Below are 17,606 nucleotides of genomic sequence, written 5' to 3' on the forward strand. Positions count from 1 at the left end.
GGCTCTTCATCCTCGATCTCGTCGTCCTCGTCCTCGTCCTGCGGGGTTGGCTGTGCAGGCGTCCTAGGCTGGACATGTACCGGTCGGGATGAGGACGGCCCGACAACTGAATGTAACCCAGCAGTATGTGCCGAAACTGGGGTACCACCCAAAGCGAAATACTCCGGAGGAGGCACGGAGGGAGGCTCATTCAGATCGACATGTAACGGTGCCTGTGTCTCCGTCGTCTGACTCCACCCACGGGCAGCCTCATCATCATGCATGATAGCACTTATCTCATCTAAGAAGGGGGATCCACCAAAATCCCCATCATACCCAACACTGGCAAGGAGGTCTGAAAACGTGCTGCCCGAACTCACCCATGGCGTACTCTCCTGAAGTGTGTGGTCGTCAGGGGGAACTTTAACGAAGTAATCTCCGAGCGGTCCCTCCCTAAGTCCAGCCTCACCATGGGCAGTGGGATCTCTGGTGGCGTATCCCTCTCCACCAAGGTCGCCATAATGGGGACTAACAACCCCGACTGCACCCCTTCCCCCACTGTCCACGTCACGAAGATCACCATCATCGTGGCCCGCAACGGGTGCCCTCCGTCTGCCTCCACGTCCTCGTCCTCGACCACCACCCCTACCTGCCTCATCAGCCTCCTTCATAGCCTGCTCTAGCCACCTCCACTCACGCTGACTCCGTCATGTCCCGACACGAGCTCTCCTCTCAACCCGACACCTATCAGGGATATCGTCGACTCGATCCATGTCAGGAACTCGCCCAGGACCCCTCTGTGACGCCTCGACAGGAATAGGAACGCCCCTCGGATCCCCCAGATAAAACTCGGGTGACAAGAACCTCTTTCCATGCTGATTCCACCAGTCTAGGTAGGCGTGCGAAGGTCCAGGGTCGGCAACAACATCGAACCGAAGGACGTGGTCTGCACGGGTCTCCCAAAGAATATGCCAATGCTGTAAAGCGGACGGGAACCAACGATCACCGCCTCTCCCGTCCTTCGACATCAGAAAGTCGATGTTAAGGGCGGGACGCGGGAGGGGTTGCACACCACCGAACTGCGGTAGAACCATATCTACTTGATGCCACTCTACAACGGTAAAGTATATCAACGACGTGACAGACCGCCACACCGCCATGTGTCGAGGCTCCAACGCCTCCTTATGCACAACCTAAAGTACCTCGGGGGAGCTATACGGCATCCAGATAAACTGCACAAAAAATAGCTATGTTGTCACGCCAACTCCCTCTGCAGAAACATCTGATGTCTAGTTATTCAAATAAAAATAACTGGAACAACACTCACATTCCTGGGCTGTAACATGTCTATCTTTAGTCTCGTGCTCTGCACTCTAGGACCCTTCTCGCTGTAGGAAGGGCTGTAACCTGACCACCTGCAGCGCACATGGGTATTATGTTTAATCAGAAGTATGACAGATTTGTAATATAGTACAAGCGTACATGAACATTAGCTATTTTAACTTGAAATAGAAAAGTCTGAGTAGCGTACCTAGATGCCAAAGGCCAGCTGCACGTATCATACCCAGCAGGCCTAAACTTGGGAAAGTGCCGGAAGATCCAGAACCGAAGTAGCTGAAGTGGGCCCGCTAACTTCACCACATGTCTGTTTGCCACTCGGCACATGCACCGGTACAACCATGCCAATGCTGCAGACCCCCAACTGTAGGAACCCATCTCCTCAAGCCTAGCTACGTAGGGAAGCCATCTGATGTGAATGCAGTTGCCGGACTTGTCGGTAAACAGCTGAGTGCCCAACAACATCATGATATAGGCACGAGCAAAGCACCACACAGTCTCCTCATCGGCTCCCTCGGGACACTCTCCGAAAGTCTCCTGGAACCAGGTGCAGTTTACTGCGAACTTCTGAACCTGGCTCGGAGGAGGAATCACTCCAAGAAACTCCTCGAACCACACCCAATCTGGACGTCCACCCTCGATATACATATGGAAATCTGTAAGGCAACCGCTGACATAACGCCTCCACTACCAACCCCAACTGGTACGCCACGTCCTGAAGCGTGATCGTGCACTCTCCGAAGGGTATATGGAAGGTGTGCGTCTTAGGACGCCACCGCTCGACGAAGGCGCTGACAAGGGGCTCATCTAACCGGAACCATCTATCGTTCAGCCTAGCCAGATGGTATAACCCGGCCATCTGTAAGTAGGGAACATAACGCTCATCGAGTGGCATGCCTTGTTGCCGCCGCATGCTCCTAATGCATCGCTGCGGCTGCGCATTAAATGGACCGCATTATTAGAACCACATACAATACTGGTAACTAAAAAAACTAACACAATAAACCACTTACATAAACCATCAACACAACTGCATATAAAACCACTATCATAAACCACTTACATAAACCATCAACACAACCGCATATAAAACCACTTACAAAAGACCACTTACCCTACACCACCAACTAAACCGCATGCAAAACCACTAAAATAAATCATTTGAAATACCACTACAATAAACCACTAACAATACCACCTAACAAAAACCACTTACATAAACCATTAACACAACCGCATATAAAACCACTTACCCTAAACCACCAACTAAACTGCATGCAAAACCACTAAAATAAACCATTTGCAATACCACTACAATAAACCACTAACAATACCACCTAACATAAACCACTTACATAAACTATTAACACAACCGCATATAAAACCACTTACAAAAAACCACTTACCATTAACCACCAACTAAACCGCATGCAAAACCTCTAATATAAACCATTTGCAATACCATCAGGATAAACCACTAACATAAACTGCCACTAAAACCACATGCAAAATCACTAACTCAAATAAACCGTGTGCACAAAGTTTTCTATGTACTAACCTCGTCGTTGATAACCCCGGCTATATGAGCAACCCCGTCCAACCGGTACAGCCTTGCAGGATCGTCCCCCATCAGCTGAGTCTTCGGTTCTACTATTTCTCGGATCGAATCTGGATCGTTTTCTCTGGGATTTGGTGGGGTATGAAAAATGAGAAATGGGTCGAATTTGCTTGATTCGAACTCCTTATATAGCCCAATTGTACGTAATTCGAACCAATTAGGTTCGAATTTGTGGTGGCACTTAATCATGAGTAATTCGAACCAATTAGGTTCGAATTATGTGATGGCACCTATTCGTGTGTAATTCGAACCAATTAGGTTCGAATTATGTGTGTGTAGTTCGAACCAAATAGGTTCGATTTATATGAAAATGTAGTTCGAACCAAATAAGTTCGAATTACATATAAGTATGCTTTGGCTCATTCGTGAATCAATCTTCAATTTGGCTTATTCATGTCACAACTTTCCTCCCATAATTTATTTGTGTTTTTTACCCTAAATTTTCTATTAAATTTTAAATTACATTTATAATATATAATTTCACAAATACCATATAACATTTTGTAGGATTCAAAATAAATATAAAACGAAACCCTAAGCATTGGAGATAATTTTAATTAATAATAATTATGATTATATTATATGTGAATAATATTATATGATCAGTAAATATTATTATTTTTTGTCAATATTTAATTAATAATAATTTTTTATATTTATAAAAATTTATATACATAAATTAATACACTTAGAAATATTATTTTCGCATGTATCTTCCTCTTCTATCTTTTTGAGTTAGTATGTATATAAATTAATTATTTGAACAAAATTATTCACTAGGGTGCACATGGGCCGGGTGAAACCAGGTTTGATGTGATCCAGATCCGGCCCGAAATATACACCGGGTCTATTTATTAGACCCGAATCCGGCCCTAGACCCGATGAAACCAATACACTTTCGAGCCACAATTATACCGGATAAAAATCGGGCCGTTAACATTACATTACGTTGATACCTTCTTGTAAACTAGCATGTAAAAATATCCAAATTTCCAAGGCTCCAACCATTAGTTAACATGGTAAAATTCACTTAGAAAAATATAACAAGAACCAACCATTCTTCAAAATTAAAGCATAATCACAATCAATACTAATATTGTCTAATAATACCAAATATTTAAATCAATACAAATAACACAATCTTATGTATTAGTCTAAAATCTTATGCATTCTAAACATAAAACATTAACTTATAGTCTTATAATGACTAATAACACAAAATATTAAGGTTTACAATACTTAAATTCCACGTAAGAATAGTCATGATCCATCACTAATAACACAAAATATTAATTGTGTATGATGACCGGGCCGACTTCGGGTGACCCGAGCTATGGCCCGGACCCGACCCGAAATAATGACCGGGTCTATTTTTGAGACTCATACCCGATCTTAAACCCAATAAAATCACTCCAAATTAGTTTCTAAAGTGTTCGGGACCGGACCGGGCCTTCGGACCGGACCGGGTTTATGCACCCCTATTATTCACATTTTTAGTGTTTATCAAATTAAAAAATACATCACTGCATCTGAATTAGTCTCGTTTATTGTGATAGCGCTAAAAGAATAATGTACGTGTCACTATCATTTAATTTAACAGTGTTATTATTGTGTATATCTTCGTTAATATAATTTATCTTCACAGTGTGCGCGTTTTAATTCACTTTTAGCTACATCTGTTTTTATGTGTCAATATATGGAACATATCCTTTGTTATTTACTATTTATGATTTTACTATTTTACATGCAATTTCATACTTACCCCCTAACTATATATAAATTACGTTGCTCTTGGCTTCTTCATTCAAGTCATTATGCTACATCTTCTTATAGAGTCAGGAGGGTTTTCAGCTTCCATGAGAGTTTGGATGGTTGTTGACTTGTTCTTTTAAATTATGTAAAGGGAAAGTTTATATAAAAGGCATCCATGTTTAATAAGTGCTAACTTAACTCAAGTTAATATAAAGTTCCATAAAGAAAGAATAATAGAGTTAGAATATGCACACTTAAATAACAATTAATTAAGCGTACTAGATACTATTTTAATATTAATATTAAATTTAGAACAATGTTAATGAATTAATTTTAGATATTATTTTTAATTTTTAAATGTAATTGAAATAATTTAAAATTAAAATTTGTATTAGATATATTATTTAAATGATATTAAAATCAATAAAAAAATATCGTATAATTTTAGAAAAAAATAAATGATATACTGTTAATTATATAATTTATTAAATTCGTTGAATGATAATTATAATATCATTATTATTGTAATATTGTAATAAAAATTTAAAATATATTCAATTCAATTAGATGTATTACTTTGGTATTTTATTAGTGCCTGATTCTAATGAAGCCGTCAGACAAAACGCACCAACAAAACGCAACACCTCTCAATGTAAGTTCAACAACCTGACACTGCTAAAAGAAACTCCCTTGGATCGAACAAAAACAGCTTACTCCAAGTAGGATGACAAACACGTCTAAATTGGTCAGATCAATCTACGTAACTTATTAAAAAAAAGTAAGTTAGGATAAAAAATTAGAACGGTTAAATAGTAAAAATTCGCTTAATTTATACAACTTAAATCTTGAGTTTTGGTGGATGGGGCAGGTTTTTTCATTGGATTTAGTATTTTTTGGTAAGAGATATTTTTATAATTTTTTTTTGTCAAAATTCAACTTCCTTTAATTCAATTATTTTGTTTTAAAGATAATATTTATAATTATGTTTTAAATTATATTTATTTTGTTTTGAAGATAATATTTATAATTGTGTTTTGGATGAAAACTTTGTTTATAATTATGTTTATTAGATATTTATAATTATAAAGACTTTAATGTATGTGAATATAAAAATTATAATTTTTTTATACTTTTAGAAATTATAATAGTTAAAGAAAAAGAGGATATTCAAAGAACGAATTTTTGACGGAACGGAACGGAACAGAATGGGACGGATTTTTCTGCTTGGCACCCCTAAGCCCAACATCGATTGGCTCTCAATTAACCGACAAAAAAAACTTTTTCACAGAGTCACAGAACTTTTAGTCCCGTCTTAATACAAATAAAAATAAAGTTTCTCTTATCACACGTCACCCTTGTATGTTAAAATTGAGTTGGTTACTCGTAGGTCAGTAACAAACTTTTAATAGAGTTCAATATTACAATAAATTAATTTTTAACCTATCAAATTGAAAGATATCATAAAAAAAAAAATTGAGTTGGGCATTTAAAACATTTCGACTAATAAAAATAGGATTATCACAGTTAATTTATTCACCCATCCCTATATGACAAACAAGTTTTGGACAACTTGTTCGTATCTACCATACCATATTCTGCTAAAAGCAAGTGGCATGCGGGATAATTTTTCTAACTTTTAATTGGTACAACTTAAAAGTTTCAAATATAGCAACGCCATCAAATTCTATGCTGAGTTAGTGTTTTAGAATAGAGGATTATTAAAGGGTAAAATTAAAAAAAAAAGTTGACTAATTGTTATTTATAAAAAATTAATAAAAAATTATTTTTAAAATTAATCGTAAACATTAGAAATAAAATCAAAATAAATGAAATACTAAATATTTTTGAAACTCATTGTAATCCCGAAAGAAAAAAAAAACATTACCCTTTCTAATAATATCCTCTGTTGACCAAAAAACAAAAATGGAAGACAAAAAGAAGTTTTTCATCTATCTTAGGCATGTTAATCCTTCCGTATATGTGCTGATTTTAAATAGACCATGTAATTTGGTACCCGATTTAAAAGGTGAGTTTACAACTATATTATCTTCCATGTCTTTTGTCTATATTTCATCACTTGTTTCGTTTATCTTGTATTGTCATTTGTCTAAGCTTCACAAGTGTTCTAATTTTTCTAGTTAAAACGAAATGGATGGATAGGAAACCTGGCCCTTGGAGCAAGTTACATCAGTTTGCCATGGTGTGGTACATTTTTACTGTGCTAAGAGATCTAGTAGCAAGTTACTATTGATTTGATTATTTGTTTTTTTTTTTAAATGTTTTTCAACGAGTAACTTTCAACTAAAATTCAGTGTTTTGGTATTTATCCGGTGCATGCTGAAGTAGAGTTAGTTAGTTCTAAAAATGAATGTTGCTTAGCTTATTTATTTTCAAGAAGAAGAGGCCAGGATGTCATTATTTTGTGAAACAAAAAAAATGCTATGTTCACACTAAAAATCAATCACCAAATTAGCTAATATATATAGGTGAATGTTACCCAACTCCCTTTAAAATAACATGTAACTTACCCTTCATCATGTGTCACATTGTAATTGGTCATTGTCTTAACCATAGTTGGGTTATTTTATAATTTATTATTTTAGATTGGAAATGGTATAATTTCTTAAAATATCAAAATCTCACTCCTGTGAATTGAAGCACATTTCCACTCCTCCATTTTTTCTTTCTCACTTCATCACGTAGATTAGGTCCTTCAAAGCACCGCCGTCGCGTTCGTGACAAGAAGCGCCGACGCCATCTACTGCCTTCCCACACAATCTCTTTCTTCAGTGCATCATTCTTTAGTCACGTCATTGAATTTCATCGTCTGTAACTTCGTCGTCCTTCTCAATATAGCTAGCGCCTCTTTTTGCCATGAATCATTACTTACCCACATAATTAATGGTTAATTTAGTTATTAAATTTTTTCATTAAAAAAAATATATCTTTATTTAATTACGTGATTAAACATATATTTATATGTAAAATATAATATAATAAAATAAATCTATTTAAAATATTTAAAAGTATAATTAAAATCATAAATATACAAATATAATAATAAAATTTATACTCCAAAAAAATAAACATGTTTTTTTATCATATATATTATTTAAAAAATAAATATATTATTAAAACTAATAACAGAAATTTAAAATGATAAAATTTAACTTTTTTACCGTATTTTTTAGAGTATTTTTATTTTTTTAATTTATTAGTACTTTATTATTTAATTAATAATTAAAATATAAAATACATACCTAAAATAAATAAAACAGATAAAATAGGAGGACTCTTGAGAAATAGAGAATTATTTTTATTTGTTTTATTTATTTTAGACATGTATTTCATATTTATCTCTTAAATATCTATCTATACAATTTATTTTTGTATTTAAAAATTTAATATTATCTATTTTTTATTTAAAAATTATTTTTAGATTATTTTTTAAACGATTATATTGGTCTCTTCTTTTAAGATAATACAAAAAAATAATTTCTCATAAAAATAATTTATTTAATCATTAATTAAATAATAAAGTACGAATAAATTAAAAATTAAAGAATAAAAATACTATAGAAAATACTTATAAGAAAGTTAGATTTTATCATTTTAAACTTGTGTTGTTAATTTTAATAATTTATTCTTTTTTAAAATAATTTATGTATGATAAAAGATATGTTTACTTGTTTAGACTATAAATTTTACTATTATATTTGTATGTTCCTTATTTTAATTATATCTTTAACTATTCTAAATAGATTTATTTTATTATATTATATTTTACATATGAATATATGTTCTATCGTGTAATTAAATAAAGATTTATTTGAATGAAACAATTTAATAACCAAACTAAACATTACTTATGTTAGTAAAGAGTGATCCACGACAGACAGAGGGATCAAGTGAGAGAATAGAAAATAGCGATGATGTCGGCGCTTCTTGCCACCACGGCGACGACGATGCTTGGAATGACGGAAGCTATGTGACGGAGAAAGAACGGAGGAATGGAAAGATGCTTCGGTGAAGTTTTGATATTTTAAAAAATTATATCATTACCCATTTCAAATAATAAATTACAAAATAATCCAACTATGGTTAAGATAATGACCAATTAAAATATGACACATCATGAAGGGTAATTTACATGTTATTTTACTTTACAGAGGGTTGGATAGAATTCACCATATATATATTTATAGTTTAACTTATTTTTAAAGTGTATTTTGTATTAAAACATAATTTAATGATTGATTTTTTGTGTACATCTAATATGGTGGTTTTTAAAATTAAGAAATATAAAGACCTGTTTAGTTTGAAAAATATTTTGTACTTTCATTTTTAAAATTTTATGGAAAAAAAAGTCAAAGTTATAATAAAAAAATAGCATATATAATTCTATCTTTTGTTTATTGTTTTTCACTCTGTTTTGTTTTTGATAAAATCTTGAAAAATAAAAATAAAAAATTATCAATATCACAAAAATTATTACTACTAGTTATGATCTATTTCATCAATTTCTCTTTATAAATTAGTTTTGCCTTTAGAAATTAATCTTAATATTATGAGGATGATGCGTCAAGAGAAATTATTAATTAAAAATTATTGGAATGCAATATTTGATAAGTTAACTTGGATAATGAGTATTTATTAGCACTACTCGATCACATTATTCATCAAAAAGATAATGTAGCTCGCATATATAATCCACGAGTAAAAGAAAAAGTGTTTGGTATTGGTGAACTAGTTTTAAAAGTTATTTTGTCGATTAACAAAAAATAGAGTTTATGAAAAATGGTCCCCTACTTGAGAAGAACCTTTTCAAATAATTAATTTTTATGCAGAGAATGTATATCGAATTAAACATATTAATACTGGAATAGAAATTAAATCGGTAAACAGAAAGTACTTAAAATAGTATCGATGTTTGCAAAACGGTAATTGAGTTTGAAGTTGAAGTAAAGATAAATTCAAAATGTCTTTACAAAAAAGAAACTTGACATTCCAAGCTTTCAATCTTCATAGAGTTGCAAGAGTTGGTCTAGTTGTTCCTTTATCCAGGAGTGATCTTATGCAAGTGACTGAAGTTCTTGAAGACGCTCGCTTTCTGCAGTCTGATGTTGGAAAGCTCGACTGTCCAAATCATCTTTTTCCTTTAAAACTGAAAGAACCTCTTTGTCAAGTAAACGTTTGGTATTTTGAAGTTTATCGAGAGGTTTTTGGAGAAGAACTTTATTTTGCTTTATTTCAGCGAGTTCTCTTTCAAGTTCCTTTTCTCTAATGATTAGTTGATTCATTTCAATAGAAGCATCAGTTAGATGAGCTTCATAATTTGATGCTTTATTTTTTCTATCAGCTAAGGTAACTTCAACCTAGACACTTTGATTTTTTAATCTCTTTAATTCCTTTTCGATGGAGCTCAAGTTCATTTTGGCATGAGAAAATTTTTTTATGTGATTGATAAAAGATACGAGTGGCTTGACTTGAATAGAAGGATCTTGAAGGAGAATATTAGAAATCAAAATCTGATTAAATTCAGCATTAAGCCCATCTTGTGAAAACCATACTTCAACAGGATTGACAAGCAGAAGTTTTAGTTTCTGAAGAAGATTGAAAACACCTGGATCAATAGAATCTCTTGTTATATTTTGATCATGTGTGCTTTCAAGAAGATTAGGAACTTATGGGTTCTGATCTAGATGAACTGATTTGTTCTCAGAACTTGATAACTTAGCTTTTTTGCCTTTGGAAATCTTCGAGATAACCCCAAGAAACTCACTAACAACATCATCACCTTGGCTGATATCAATGATTTCTTCTTTTTGGTTTATGACTTCTGTATTTCTAGTCTGAAGCAAATAAGAAATTGGATCTTATGCAAAGGATGTGAGCTCGACTTTGTTAAAAGGAGTATTTATGATGATATCATGTGTAGTCGATGGAACTTCAATGAGTTTGCAATAAATTTATTTTAACATATGTTGTTTTTTTTTTTTTGGCTCAGTATTGATTGGTAAAGACGAGTTGGCACTAAAAGAAGTAAAAGATAATTGGTGAATAATAGGGCTGGCAATTGTCTTTCTTTGAGGAGGAGTTGTTTCTTGCATACAAACCTTTCAATTAAAGAGGTTGTATTCTTATGTTTGTATATGTAATAAAAAAATGTAAATGCTTTAGTTTTCTCATAATCTTCTAAGTTATAATTAAGAATTAGAAAAAATGTCTTCAGGGTCAACCTCAACACTTGCAGTGTTTGATGGAGAATTTCTGGTACTTGGTGTTTTTAAAGGAGATTCACTAACTTATTAGAGTGTTGTTTTTTTGCCTAAAAAAATTAGATAACTAATCTTTGAAACATAAGTATAAAAAATAATTAGAAATATTGTTTGTTTTGATACATATGCCAAACTTGATGCTGCAGAAGAAGCTTTCGAGGCTTTCATTTTTTTTCTTGAAACTTTGGATGATTCTGCTTTTTTCTTCGATGCAGCAATAGTGACAGGTTTTTCATCTATGGTTGGGCCAATTTTCAACATACATTCAATTGGGGTCTTATATTGCTTTTAATTTTATAATTATGTCATTTTCATGTTAAAAATGTTAAAATTAAATCAGAATGTATGCAGTCAAAGATTTAATTAAGGTTTTAATTATAAATACCTTTAATTTGCGAAGAAATATTCAGTTAACTCTAATATTTTTTACATTAAGAAGAACTTAATTACAAAATTAAAGTAGTATAGAAACCCATTGAAAGAAAAAAAATATAGAAAATTAATTAAAAATTTGGTGAAGTTATCAGAACTAATAGAGTAATTAAACCTATATGTAATTGATGATTCAAAAGTATGTGGCGAGTATACGAAAAATACCTTAAAGAAAGAAGTTTGATGAAGCTGAATTCCACCAACAGTGAAAATTTGAAAACCTTGAAAAAAGAAAGAGTTGATGAAGTTGAATTCCGCAGACAATAAAAATTTTGAAAAGGAAAAGATTTTTGCTTATAGACAAAGAACAAGGTAATTGAAATAATATTACATTAGAAAAAGAAAGGTGTGTAATGAAGAAGTTTTTGAAAAAATTCAAAAGTTCATGAAGTGAAGTATATATAAAAGAAAATGAAAGGATTTAACAAAGGAGAAGTTAAACCTCTGAAATTAATAGGGAAGTGTGCATGATGGGACGCGCATTTAATAGATATACTTAATGGAGCAGTTTTTCATATTTGATGTCAATTATGGATTCCAAACGTTTTCTCTCTTTAGATTTAAATTCTTTTCTTCTTCGCAAATTTTACTAAGATAAAAAGGAAAAAGAAAAATTTGTTTGAATCGACAGACTTATTGTTTTCTAAGCCTAGAAGTCATCGATTCAAGGGGGCAAATTGTTGCTTCGAAATAAATCTAAAATTAGTAGTAAATATATCAACAATATTTGTTAGGATTCGTCGAGTAGGTTCTTGAGTTTATTGAAGGTGGTCATCGATGAACAAGGAATATTGATCGAAAAGGTTTGTGTAAGATTCGATGATCGAAGCAATAGAAAGACTAGTAATTGAGATAATTAAAGACGGTTATTACATCATTTATATGGCGGAAACAGTTATATTTGGTTTTGGAAAAGTATAAGGAACCAAAAGCTTATAAGCCAAAAACTAAACAAAACTATATTAATTGATATCAATAATTAATTAATTTTAAATTTTTAAATTTAAAATTTAAAAAATTTTAAATTGATTAAGTAAACCTAATTAAAACCTATAAAAATCTTCCTCTTTTTTTTCACATTAATCTATCCACTTCTAACGATCACAAATTCGAAGAATATATAAAAGAACATCCATTTAATATGAAAAAGAAACATTCTAATACTTAGTAGAAGAAACATCCATATATATTAACTCGTAAAAATTTTGAATTCATCCAAAGGTATTTGGCTGGGTTTTGGCTGATATGCTTTTGGTTCCTAACTTTACTCTTTGGTTTTTCATTTACAAAACACGTGATTGAATTTGATTGGTTGAATTTGGCTGTAAATAGACAAAGTTTGAAAGGAACTGAGGTTGAAATTTGTTTTAAAAAAAAAACACTCGCAATTTCACATCCCAACAACTTTTTTATCTTACTCTTGGATTCCTTCCACTATTTTACATTCCTTTTTTTTTTTTGCAAATTACTTTCTTTACAAAGCTTTTCCTTTCTTTACGCATTGTATTTGAATTCAAAGTTTTCGGATCATGTCATAGATATTTTATTTATTTAAATTAGTTTTATTTCGTTATCTTTGTTTCTTTCAAATTCTTTTTTATTTTAGTCTTTTCAATTTTCCTTTTTCATTTCAAGTTTTTTTTTGTTAGTTCAAATTAAGATTTTTGAAAGATCTCCCCCCAAGCCGTGCATTCGACTTTCATCAAATACGGCTTTCCACAGAATTCTATACGTATCCATATGTATCTATGAGATCGAGTATGGAATTCTATTTACTCACTTTGAAATTGAGTATTCGTTTCCCCCTTTTCTTGTTAGGATTGGAAATCTAGTATTTTACATATCCATACGATTGTGTCTTTGAATTTTCGAAATAGTGTAAAGTGTTTCGAATCATTGTTATTTGACTCGGACCTATTCTAAAAAAGTCGAGGCATTTCGAATTTTTAACACGGACAAAGTGCACAATTTAAAACTGGTATTTATAAAGAGAAGTAGGTTTCGCTCCTCCCCGATCATTAGATATTAAACCAACTCAAATTTGCTAAAAAATTGCATAACAATATTAAATGATTAGTTTAATGGCTTTTGCCTTTCCGTTCCACTACTTCCTCAAGGACCCTGAGAAATACGATGTTAAATATAAGTACATGTTCACCAGTCACTACGTGAAACTTTGGTTGACACTATCTCTCTGCTTCTTAAATAAAATAGTTTAGACGCATTTTCTTATATATGTCCTTACAAATTATTAGTTTTCTCTTTTTCAATTATCTATTATCCATCATTGATCGAAGAAGTACGTACGAATAATCTGAAAATAAACATAATTGTTTGCATTTATTACAAGGAAAATTACTATTATGAAAATCTAAAGAGCGGAGTTACACTTATATCAAATGAAATATGTGTCTTATTTTAATGTTTGCAGGCTAGTGCAGAGCCATTTCTCGTACTTGGCATGTTGGTGACTGCTCTTGCAAGTTGCCACTGATGATTAGTTAATGTACGAAAGTTACATAGGATGATAGGAAGCCAAGGAATTCATGTAGATCGAATTAATAATTAGATGAAGAAGTGATATTATTAAGGCAGGTGCATTCTAGTATATTTCATTTTTTCTTTTTGGTGCCGTTTAATTATTCCGTGAGGTTTGATTGAGAAGAAATGTCTTTCTAGAAAGCCTAACAAATTAAACACAATGTACTATTTTGACACAACGATTTCCTTTCATGTTTTTGAGAACTTACTGTCAGGAGGAAAGGAATATTAGTTGTGTTAATTCTGGTGAAACTGTGTAACTACTTTATAACTACTTTCCTCACTTGGACATATAGTTAACAGAATCTGTTAGTATTGGTGATATTTTGTTACTGATGAAGTGAGGCTATATATAGCTATAGTGTGTCACTGACAAGGTGCTACGAATCATTCACAGTTTCACAATACATCAATAGAAATTTTCTCTTATCTTTCTGATAGATTTTATATTTGACTCTCTTGACTTGGTTGCTTGCTTCTGTCATATTACTCCTTTCACGAACAAGATCGTAGCATGTTATCAATTTCATTAAGTCTGGTCTTTAATTTAGAATTAATTTCAGACATCCTCCAAGACACGGATTCAGAGTCTTAAATCCCAGCTTAATTGGTGAGAAAGACTAGTTTTGTCTCTAATTATTTTGGCAAAATAAGAAAACTTGTTGATGCCTTCTTTGTCATTGGTTATCACCTTCAAGAAGATGACCATATTCAAGCAATATTAGTGGCTTTTCTAAGGGGTATTTTGCATTTATTTCTTTGTATGTCTCAGTCCAAAAATATTATTTACATACTAAAATCAGTTATCAGAATTAATTATTAAAGTAGAATACATATTAAAATACAAAATACACATAAAAAAATAAATTAAATTATACATATATTTATATACAAATATATAATAATTAATTTTAGTAGCTGATTTTAATGTATGTTTAGCATGTTATTTCTCGTTTACCTTCTTTCACAGTTACAAAAACTGAATCTTGTTTGATTGCATATGAAGACAAGATACATTTAACTTTTATATTTTTTATATTTTTATCTCAGATATTAATTTGATTTCAAAATATATTATATGATATTTTATACTAAAATATTATTTTAACTAATTATAAGAAGATTAAAATATTTTTTTGAATAAGAGAATTTTTTAAAATAAATAATTTAATTAAATTTGTAGCGTATTTATCAATTTATATCGCATTGATTTATCTTGTTTATACAAGATATATAAAAAATAATAAAATATTAATAATTTAAATTAGACCAAACTCTTAAAAATAGAACACTTTCAAATAATAGGAAAGATGGATAATTTTACATAATAGAAAAGATGGACGGTTTCACATAATAGTTTGGTCCAATTTAAATTATTAATATTTTATATTATTTTCAAATATTATATTTTTATATTTACAAATACACATATCTCGTTTACACTGTAAAGTGTAAATTGTAAAGTGTAAACAAGATAAATCAATGCAATATAAATTAGTAATACGCTATAAATTACATATTTCGGTAATTAAAATAATTAAATTATTTATTTAAAAAAATTCCTTTGGATAATGTCGTAAAAGTATTAAAATACTATTTTTAATATTTTAAAAAATATTAATTAGAAAAGAATTAAGATACCATTTTAAATTAAATTATATTAAAAATATTAATTTTTACTATTTTTTTAAATAATCTATTTTTTAGAAAAACTTTTAATAAAGTAAAATAATTTTTGATATTTTAATTGTCGCTAATAAAACCATTTTAACGAATAGACTGAGAGTTTTCTTTTTTTCCTTGTTTTCAACTTTAAAATTTCTTGTTTCAGAGGAAACTCTCTTCTTTTATGTGAAGAAGATATGAATATATAAACTTTATTATTCTATTCTCAACGTCCTAGGGAGGCTTTCAGTTATCATGGAAGTGTAGATGGTTGTTGACTTGTTTAGTTCTGTAGAGTAGAAGGTTATATATAGGACATTTATGTTTAGCAAGTACTAACCTGACTGAAGTTAATATATAGAAATTCAATAGAAGAAAAATAATAGAGTTAAAATATACACACATAAAGTATTTGGTCTTGATACTAGCATCAAGAGTATCGTTAATATTTGGTTTTAATTTAATTTAATTTTATTTTAAATTTCACGTAATACCACATAAATATTTATGAGATTATATATCATAAAAAATAATTTAAAATTTAATATAAATTTATTATTTTAATACTTTGTTTTATTTTAATTTAATATTAAATAACAAAATTATAATGTTTATTTAATGAATTTAATAGATATACAGATAGTATTTTATTAGTTTTTTTTTAAAATGATATGGTATTATTTTACTAATATGAGTATTATTTTAAAAATAATATCTAATAAAAAATTTAATTTTAAATCAATTCAATTACTGTAAAAGCTAAAAGTAATAAATAAATATGCTGCTAATTAATTATAGCTCAAATGACATAGTCTCTCTATATTCATCTACGAGATTGCGAGTTCTAATTTTTTTTAACAAATAAAATAAAATAATATATCATTGAAATTACTCTAAATATTATCATAACATTATAAAAAACACTTAACTAATATATACTCAAATCAATTAAAAGTACTCTGAATTAGTATTTTTTATTGTGATAGCTCTGAAATCAATAATGTACCTGTCACTATCATCTAACCTAACAGTTATTTAAATAAAAATATACACATATTTTTAATATTTATCCAATTGAAAAATGCATCACTACAATTAAGGTAGTCTCTTTCACCATAATAGCGTTGAAATCTACAATGTACGTATCACTGTCATACAATCTAAGAATGTTATCATTGTGCACGTTTTCATTCACGTGTCAATGCATGGAAGCATATACGAGTCAATGCATGAAATTGTACACGAGTCTACTATCTTTAATGGTTACATGCAATGTAACCCTATTTATTTCTAAACTATGTATAAATTATGTTGTTCTTTGCTTATTTCTCATTGCGTCTTTAATTATTACTGTAAATATTTCTAAAAGAACGAAAATTTTATAGGATTATACTTTTATCGAATGTTATTTATACTCTAAAATTAATTATTAAAATTAATTATTAAAGTAAAATACACATTAAAATATAAAATATATATAAAAAATAAATTAAATTATACATATATTTATATATAAATATATAATAATTAATTTTAGTAACTAATTTTAATATACATTCAACATGTTATGTCATAGTTTATCTTTTTTTACAGTTACAAAAGCCGAATCTTATTTAATTGCATATGAAGACAAGATAGATTTAACTTTTATATTTTCTCATACTTTTATTTCATATATTAATTTAATTTAAAAATATATTATATGATATTTTATACTAAAATATTATTTTAAATAATTATAAGAAAATTAAAATATTTTTTGAATAAAAATTTTTTTAAACTAAATAATTTAATTATTTTAATTAAATTTGTAGCGTATTTATTAATTTACATCACATTAATTTATCTTGTTTACACTGTATAAACGAGATATATGAAATTTAAAAAAATATACCTATCTCGTTTACGGTATAAACGAAATACATTCATAATTATTTCGTTTACAATGTAAACGAGATATGTGTATTTATAAATAAAAAATATACTTTTTAAAAATAATAAAA

This window comes from Arachis duranensis, chromosome 4 (assembly GCF_000817695.3).
Source record: "Arachis duranensis cultivar V14167 chromosome 4, aradu.V14167.gnm2.J7QH, whole genome shotgun sequence".
In the NCBI taxonomy this organism is placed as follows: Eukaryota; Viridiplantae; Streptophyta; class Magnoliopsida; order Fabales; family Fabaceae; genus Arachis; species Arachis duranensis.